We start from the raw sequence: 9,696 nt of genomic DNA, 5'->3' as shown, positions 1-9,696 counted from the left end.
AATGGTGCAGCTTGTTTGGATGAGCTGACAACACTGTGTTTCACGGCACAGAGGTTTGGCTGCAAGTGACAAAACTATCAGAAAATTTGGGAGAAGTGAATGCAAATAAGCTTGTTTCACAGCAAACAACAGAAAAGAAAAAAACTTGTTTTCAATCAGAGACATCACGTCATACCCATTTTCCCTTATAGGGAAGGCAGTGAAGCATTTTGTTTATGCTGAACTTACTCCTGGTAGCTGTGGATACAATTAGTTTCAAATATGTATTCTTCTAAAAAAACTTTATCTCCCAACTACATATTGAACTTTGATGAAAAAAAGAATCTCTGGGATCCATTCTCAGTCAGACAGATTTCTACCTCTGGGTTTATTTTTTTCCTTGTGTTCATTTTGGCCTTACGAAGGATTCAGTACTAAGGAAAGTGAAACATTTATTTAGCTGTGAAGTCCTCTCCTTGTAAAAGCAGCATGCCTCTTTTGTTCCTCATCCTTGATTCTCTGTCCCTTTGCTCCATTTCTTCTCTACAGTCTTCAAGCATCATAAAAGCCACAATTCTCTTTTCCCTAGGTTTCTGATAATTATCTCTTACTTACAGTCTTTTCTCCTATTCCCTTTAAGAAAATTGTCAACTCTACAAACTGCTTAATGAATAATAATGAAATATTTTATTGCACATTTAGCTGCAAGTACACTCATGAATTATCTAAGTTTGATTGTGAATGAAGATTTACACTTAACCTTGCCTCAGATACATACATGCATTAAGAATATCAGTAGTATCTGTGACAGACAGAAATGTCTCCAAGTTTTCTGTAACAAGGGAGAAAATCCTGTCTTGGTTCGCTCTTCAGCAGTCTCAAGAATACGTCCATGGAACAAAAGTATTTTTTTTTCTCTTAGCTGAAGGACAGAGCTGCATAGCTCATCATGCCCAGCTAATATATTTATGGTCGAAAGAGCTCTCCTCACCCCCAGACTTCAGGCTTACAGTGGAATCCAAGTTATGTAATGATGCTATGAACATGATATACTTTATTGTAACCTGTGCTTTAGGCAGCTGTTAATGCCAGTCTAGCTTTCTGTAGTCTGCAGCCAAAGGAAAGTTGTCTGCAGCATATGTATAGCTTCACTTCACAGCATACTTACTGTGAAGTCAATGGCATGCTGAAGTAGATGCCACAGAACCAAAGAGCCATTTGTTACAAGTCTTAGATATTAACATATATTTGGCACCATTTCTCTGCCTAAGAAATATATTAGTTTCCTCCCTGCTAAATTACTGTTGCGGTAGTGTCTGAAGTCTTGCACAAAGATCCAGAGACGCATTGTACTAAACTTCATGCAAGCACTGGGAAAGATGGGCTGGCTCCAAAGAGACGAAAGTCAAAGATAGCAAAGAGGTCAAAATACATGAAGGAGAAACCAAGAACTACAGTGGGAAGAGAAACAAGAGACACACACTGACCTCCCCACAACTGCTGAGCAGATCAAGAAGGAAGGATTTGAACTCAGTCTGTTGGTTCATGGTCTAATCTTCTGTTGTATGCTGCTGCTTCTGACAATCTTGGCCAGGAGAGAGATGCCTTACTATTTCAATATTGCCCCAAATAATCCCTTTTAAAGTTGCTCTTGTTATTCAGACCCTTAAATTTTCAGCTTCAGTTTATGCAAGTCACATGCTCCTTGGTTAACTGGAGATCATTATATTTTTCACCTAGTGTAAATGCTTTCAGTGGCATGCAGCTCAACATCCTACTCCCTGCTTAGTTTATGAACGTGCAACACTTATGCACATGATGTAGATCCAAAAATGTGCACAGTGAATTTCTATGCAGCATCTCTGATAGTGGTTCTGGTCCTGAATTGTCAGGGAAGGGAATCAATCAGTCTTACTGCTTTTCCTTGGACTCTTGCTCTCATTGATCTGCAAAAAAGAACACGAGTGATCTTTAAGTTCAGACCTTCAAAAAGCTAAAGTAGTGTGGAAGGATTGCTTGGTTTTATTTAAACGCAACACTCCTCCTAAGATGTCTTCATAGGGTGTTTACTTTTGTGAAGCAGTATGACATTGTTGACTCATATGTGCTTTTTTTTTCTTTTATAATCTTCACATCTTTTTCTACTGAATGGCTGCCAGAAAGCAGTTCCGATTTTTTAATTATTAATTTTAATTTATTAACATTAAATGATGTTTATCAGTACTTAAATGTACCTTGACTATGAAAATACCAAATGAAGTATTATCAACTATTATAACAAGTATTATATATTAACCTCATCGCATATACTTAGAGCTTCTCCCTATACTCTTATTTATGTGCATACGTTAGTGAAAGCATTGGCAACATGTATTGATTGTACTGTGGATTAGAATTCAATTATTACAGTTTGTAGAACAAAGACATAATTAAGTTCATGCAGTATACAATGGCTGTAGGATAACTCCGCCTTCTTTGCAACATCTTCTAGAAAACCTGTTATCTACGCTGTGACTCTGTTTTTAATCACACTGCCAAAATATAAAACTGCATTCATAATACGCATCTTCAGTGTGGAGACCTCAAGACCCTTATGGAGTGCAGGGGCATCACCCATGCTTGCAAAGAGGTGGAGCTCAGGCATGGACACAGCTATCACCTGCATCTGAATTTCTCATCTACAGAGCCAGCTATCAGGTGCCAGACTGAATTTCCAAGTGCACAGTGACAGGCAGACTTTGTGGACGAGTGATAAGGAGTAGGTGCAAAATTTGCAGCAGATCAATGTGGACAGCACAGACACGCTATTTATCTTTCCAGAGCTCCTTAGAAAGGGCTCAAGGCACCTTCAAGGGCATTTCTTCTTACAAGAGAGAAAGTGAGCACCTCCATGGCTGAAATCCTTAGTGATCTATAAAGGATGAAGCATTTGGTGGAAAGGAGAGCCAAAGTTCTGTAATGGATCTTTGGAGGAGGAGCACTCAAAAATCCCCACAGATTTGGTAGTAGCTGGCAAAACTGATTTCTTGCATCTAGTACTGCACAGAAATATGAAAAGGGTGTGGACAGGAAAAGATGACAGCAAGACCACAGGGCGAAAACAGAGAGTAGGAGCTGGCTGCATGTTGAGAGAAGCAGAGGGAAAAGAAGGCAAAAAAGATATTGATGTCCATTTTCTTTCAATAAAATCCCTATTTTCTACTCGATTGTTTCCATTTTACCTTACTCTGACATTGGTGTCTGTTCATTCTAGCGATAAAACTAACCCACAGTTTCTAGATCCCACTATTTAACAAGATTTTTGAACTTTGCCAGTTGATTATTTGCACATTTCTATCTGATTATTAGCACATTTCTGCTGAAGTATTTGTCTGTGTGACATTCTGACCACTACATCCATCATAAAACACACCTTGGAGTAAGTGTAACAGTGGGTTTTACTCACCTGAGCTTTTTTAAAATTGAAATGCAATTCCAAAAGAGAGGCTAATCTGCATGTGTACAACCATGAGACTGCTTTAGCATCCTGCAAACACATTTGGAGAAAGCAAAATTAAACATTTAAGCATGCTGATTAAGGCACTGATTCTGCAAATACTTACTACCAGGCTTAATCCCTTTGAAATCAGGGGGACTATTCATGGTCAGAAAAACTGTGTCTGTGAGTAAACATTTGCCTCTCTCAGCCCTTGAAAGCGATTGCAGGCAGTATTTTTCTTCTAGATGGACAGTGCTCATGCAGCAGCAGTCCACAACTATGAAATGACATATATTATAATTGTGAAAATTATATAGGACTGCCCCTAATAACAGCCTGTAGTCAGTAATTGGCTCGGTGGTGAGATGAGAAGCGCTTAGTCATTCTGTGAGAGGCACGCAGGAAATGCCGAGATGAACTGTCGTAATTAGATGTCTATTATTAGTATTTATTAAAACACAACTAGTTACACTGGTTGTGCATATTCTGTAGGCAGACCTTTTGAAAAACTCAGTAATCTAGCATTAGCCGTGCAATATAGGCCTTGTTTACAATAGAAAGTTTTGCTGACCTAACTATATTAGTACAGTTAAAGCTGTATACCCCTCCAGTTTAGGGGGATCTGTGTTAGAATAGCTTATTTTTCCTTAGAAGGAAAACCAGCCGCAGTGTAAAATGCCTTCATACCAGTCTAACCATGCATAATTTTAAATGGTACAATTAAATGGGTTGTAAAAATTCACACAGCTCAGATAACATAGTTAAATTGGTATATGATGTATGAAGAGACTAGCCTCTATTTCACAAATAAATGTGAATCAATGAATCCCACCCCTCTTGCATGTAAGGAGGAGGAGAAGAAGAGGGAAGTGAAAATGCCCACTGTTTAGGATAGAGCCTTTTATGCCTGAGCATCTTGTGTCCTAACCAGCATTTGCAACTCAGTGAAATGCAATGTATTCATTTGGCGGCTGCCTGCAAAAGTACTTGAATCAGTCTGAACTGATTCTTTGAATAGGAGTAAAGAGGGAATCACTACGGCTGGAGGGAGAAAAGCTGCTCATTTAAGAAAACAGGAAAAGGTCACAGAGGGATAAATGTTTCTGTCAGCATTAATTTCAATATAATGTTCCAGCTTCTCATCTTGAAAATTGAAGCGATTTTTCCTTGTTCCTCTAGTCAGAGAAAGTAACACATATATATGAATAAGAGACACTGCATTATGGTGGAAGCTGGTTAAGATTTTTGTTTTCCAGTGATGACTGATGAACGCCACGGCACTGGTGGACAGACGGCAGGACCAGGTGGCAGACACTGGGCTTCTGCCTGGGACCCTGCCTCTGGCCAGCTTGTCTCCCTGCATCTCAGCTTCTTCCTTTGCAAAATGAGAGAAAGTCAATTTGCAAAGCACTTTGAGAAATAACGATGACAAACAAGTGCTGTATGTTACTTGGGTATAATTGTTAGTTTCTATACCTTCTTTTCTTGTGTAATAGCCACCACTAAAGAGAGAAATTTCAGCTTTGCTTACTTATAAGGTAACTTCCTAATTTTGGATCCAAATCTAAATTCAGATTCCAAACAAAGTTCAAAGCTTCAAATTATTGAATGTGATTTTAGTTTCATGTGACATAAAATGCAAATTTTCATGGAGAATACTTCAGTAAAACACATTTTGTTCCTATTCATTATCTCAAGTATCCAAATGGACACAATTGATCTGCTCAGCCATGCTACCTCTTTTTTAAGATTCCCCTCATTATGTATTTATAGAGAAATTGCTACAAGTAATTCCATTACTGATTGCTACCAGTAATTCCATTAGGCTGAATCACTGAGTAACCTTGTTTCTGACACTATAACCAGATACATCACATGAAGTAGCAAACGGAATGCATCATGTACTGGGTGGCTGCTGAGAAGGATATACTAAAAGTTAGGAAAAGAGAAAATAGTACACAGACATTGGACCTTACAAACCAAGCCAGGATTTGAAGCCCATTGTTCCTTACTGTATCTCTACCCATATTAAACTTGGGGGGTGGGGGGTGTGTAGAAAAAAAGGCTTTGGTTTGCATAATTACCTGGCATGTGACAGATCTTTCATGTAGTCTTGAATATGGAAACAAAACTATTCACATGTCAAAATATTTTCAGGATCAGAACTGATATAATATAATCATAGAATGGTTTGGGTTGGAAGGCACCTTTAAAGGTCATCTAGTCCACCCCCGCCCTGCAATGAGCAGGGACATCTTCAGGTAGATCAGGTTGCTCAGTCCCCACTCAAAATGACCTTGAAAGTTTCCAGGAATGGGGTATCCACCACGTTTCTGGGCAACATGTTCCAGTGTTTCACCACCCTCATCATAAAAAATTTCTTCCTTACACCTACTCTGAATCCATCCTCCTTTAGTTTAAAATCAACAGGTCCATGTCTTTCTTCAACTGAGGACTCCAGACCTGGGTGCAGTACTCCAGGTGGGGTCTCACCAGAGTGGAGCAGAGAGGCAGAATCACCTGCCTCGACCTGCTGGCCACATTTCTTTTTATGCAGCCCAGGATACAATCGGCCTTCTGGGCTCTGGGCACACTTTGCTGGCTCATGTCCAGCTTTTCATCCACCAGCACCCCCAAGTCCTTCTTGGCAGGGCTTCTCTCAACCCCTTCATCCCCCAGCCTGTATTGATACCAGGGGTTGCCCTGATCCAGGTGCAGGACCTTGCACTTGGCCTTTTTGAACCTCATGAGGTTCACATGGGCCCACTTCTGAAGCTTGTCCAGGTCCCTCTGGGTGGCATCCCTTCCCTCAAGCATGTCAACCACACCACTCAGCTTGGTGTCATCTGCAAAGTTGCTTAGGGTGCACTCAATCCCACTATGTTGTTGATGAGATATTAAACAGTACTGGTCCCAGTACAGACCCCTGAGAGTCTGGACTCCATCCAGACATTGAGCTGTTGACCACCACTCTCTGGGTGCAACCATCCAGCCAGTTCTTCATCCACTGAACAGTCCATCCATCAAATCCCTATCTCTCCAATTTAGAAAGAAGGATGTTGTGGGGGACCATGTCAGAGGCCTTACAGAAGTCCAGATGGATGACATCTGTAGCTCTGCCCTTGTCAACTGATAGTCACTCCATCATAGAAGGCCACTAAGTTGCTCAGGCAGGACTTGCCCTTGGATATTGTCAGGTGTTCCCATGTGAGTTCCAGGCAGTGTGTTCTGTCACTCTAAGATCGAATTTGGTGTCAGTTTTACTGCTTTAGTTCTGTAAAGGATCAAATATATGTAGAGTTAAACTGGAATAAAGGAAACAGAAGCTAGTCTCAGCTGTTTGTATACTAGGTGTGGAAAAATAGGTACTGTTCTGTAATTGAAATTGTCTCTATTTCCGTTTTACAGTTATCGCTATTTTGTATATGCTAGAAAAAATATGCATATTAATTACACATTTTATATTTGAAATGTTTATACTATGGTATTTGTGTTGATATAGCACAGAAACTAATCTAAAGCATACATTTCAATAACATTATTTGTCACATTATTTAATCTTTCTCATAATGGACTACTCCTTTACTTTTTTTGTATTTCCTGTATACTTGGTATATGCAAGAAATTCTTTTTATATGGCACTGAATCTTTGAATTATAATAATACACTATTTTCTGTAAGATAGAAAATTACATATGAAAATGGTTTGTCCTGCAATTCCTGGTAAATCTTTGCACTATGTAAAGGTGTAGTCTTGAATAGTGGTAACCCAGGCCACAGTGGCTTTACCAATATGAATTTTACTGAGTTGTTTGCCAGGATGCATGTCATGAAATACATGAATAGCTTTTGGTTTATTAATTCTTTTGGATATCATCCCAGCATCTTCTGGCCATTCCAAATTGTGTTTGCTGGAGATGGGTTTGAATTAATTCTCCAAATTCAATGAATTCTCTGTTCAAGGAAGTTCAGAGGCAGGCTCTGATATATTCCCTTCACTTACCAATCTCTTGACTGTGTCCCTTCATCTTGACCCATGCAGTTATCCAAAAACCCTGTGAAAATTGTGAACACTTTTTAAAAAGCTCTAATTTTTCCCAGATTTATATGAAAATGAATAAACATGTATAAGTGGTTGACAAGAGCAGTCTAGGATCTTAACAAGTTGTGCTCTTCCTGTTCAATTTGTTGTAAATTGTGTATCATTCTGGCCCTAACTTAGGAAACCACTTTGACCTGTGATTAAACCCCAGTGAAATCAAGATCTCAGCACACATTTAAGGCTTAGCCTACACTTCAGTATTTAGAACAGCGACTTAACAACATGCATTCCTGAAGGAGTATTTATCATGGTAAACCAGTATTTCCCTGTGATTGGGACGGAGTCATCAGGCAATCCACCAAAGGAGATCTAAGAGACCATAAGACACTGAAAAATTTATTAAATAACACTGATACAACTTAAATACTCAGCTTTTGTGAGGTCTGATGTAGTAGGTTTGGTAGCTCCACCCTTTCCATACCCTGCAGGTGACTCTTGGCATTATCTCAGTGCTCCACAACCCACACTCCCTTATCATTCACCTTTCAAGAATTTAGTCAGTCTCTTGAAACACACATGGAAATTATGTACACTTATACTGATAAACGCAGAGACGTACCATTCAACACTCCTATCTGTAAAAACCAGTATAATTTATAGACATGAAAATATATTAGCATATACATGTATATTTATGGATTTGTTTTTACTTTTATGAACCTGTGCAACAATCTTGTCAACACCAGTATTTTCTTCTTCCCAGGGGAGTAAGGGATTTGTCTATGTTAATCAGGTAAACATATGTTCACCTCTGTATAGCACCTTCTCTGATTTTGTTAAACTGAAAAAGTGGCTGCATCGTTGTTATTCTGTGCTTTCTAGAAGTCCACAACCGAACTGTGAACATGCTGGAGGTGGGGAACTATTAGAAACTTACCTATATGCTATACCTTGTTGAAGTGTGGCAGAACTCGTATGGTCCTTCCCCAGCACCCTTCCAGGCATTGGGGCTTACAGAGTACGTTCCCTTCTGGAAAATTAAATGTACCCCATATTGTTTAACTAATGCTTTATCTTCAAAAGCAGGTTTTCCAGTACAATATAAATAAAAATATAAATATTCTGCTGTGACGTCTTGTGTTCTCCCTTGTATAGTAGTGTACAAATGGCTTTTTTGATTATCTGATGTCACGTGGAAAAGGGACCGAAAGTGAAAGTATTACTTACTTACTTCGCAAGACGAAAGCATTCATAGTTGTATGTGGTAAAACTTTCCCAAAGAGATAACTTACATTATGAAGCTTATTTTTTTTGTTGGCATTATGTTAATCTCTTACTGAGACATTTAGCCACTGCAAACACGAACTAATATTATCTGCAAATATGATACACTACTGTGGGTGTTTTGCAAGCCAAATACAGCCCACAAGACAATTCCTTTTGTACCATCATTACCATCTCATACAATATTGGAGTGGAGATGAAAGGAAATAACTAAGGAGGTGCATGAATCTCAGCAGAAGTTGCTGCTTCCACATGAAGAAGTGGTTTGCCATCACTTGGCAAGCAGAGATGGGTGTATTTGTCCAGCAACAGCTCCAGGGTTAAAAAAGTGGAGAATGCAAGTGCATGATCCTCTGATAAACCTTCTCAGCTCCTTCTGGGAATGGGTTGCTGCTGCAATAATATTATCACAAGACCCTGTCCGTAGAGAGTTCTGCCGCTGTGTGTGAGTGCAGAAATGTGTCGGTATAACCTCCTTATTCAGCTCTGGGAAGGCTGAGAGCCTGGTGAGACCAGTAGAAAGGCTGAGCTTCTACTCCATGGAGCAGTACCATACTGTCCGCTGCTACCTATGATGATGTACTCTTGACAGGTGATAAATCATTTCAACCTCTCTAGCTGCCATAATGTTTCCATTGCAATTATAACTATGTACCTATTTATTGTGATGTTTTATCTTGTGCGTTTTAAATATGATGTATTAAAACACGGTGCACTGTAATCCAAATGCAATGAGGCAAGTAACTGTAAAAGCCAAAATTAGGATACAGAGAACAATGTATTCCAAATTAAGTGGGAACAAGATTACTTGTTAGCTGAAAATAATGAGCACCTTCAGTGCCTCATGTGCATGCAAATAATAGGTGTGCCAAACGAATATAGTATCAGCTGACATTACAAAACCTACCACCAT

General features: G+C 39.3%; 1 long non-coding RNA gene across 1 annotated transcript; it reads right to left on the bottom strand.

The window, feature by feature from the left end:
• Positions 1-207: 207 nt before the first annotated feature.
• On the bottom strand, positions 208-8,656 carry LOC121082704. Its single transcript, XR_005826093.1, has 5 exons — positions 8,437-8,656; positions 7,461-7,512; positions 6,382-6,731; positions 3,425-3,505; positions 208-1,925 (listed from the first exon to the last, which is right to left on the bottom strand). It is a non-coding gene; the product is annotated as an uncharacterized LOC121082704 (long non-coding RNA).
• Between the last annotated feature and the right edge of the window lie 1,040 nt (positions 8,657-9,696).

Source organism: Falco naumanni, chromosome 1, assembly GCF_017639655.2.
Source record: "Falco naumanni isolate bFalNau1 chromosome 1, bFalNau1.pat, whole genome shotgun sequence".
NCBI classification, from domain to species: Eukaryota; Metazoa; Chordata; class Aves; order Falconiformes; family Falconidae; genus Falco; species Falco naumanni.
This window is presented reverse-complemented; position numbering and strand designations above follow the sequence as displayed.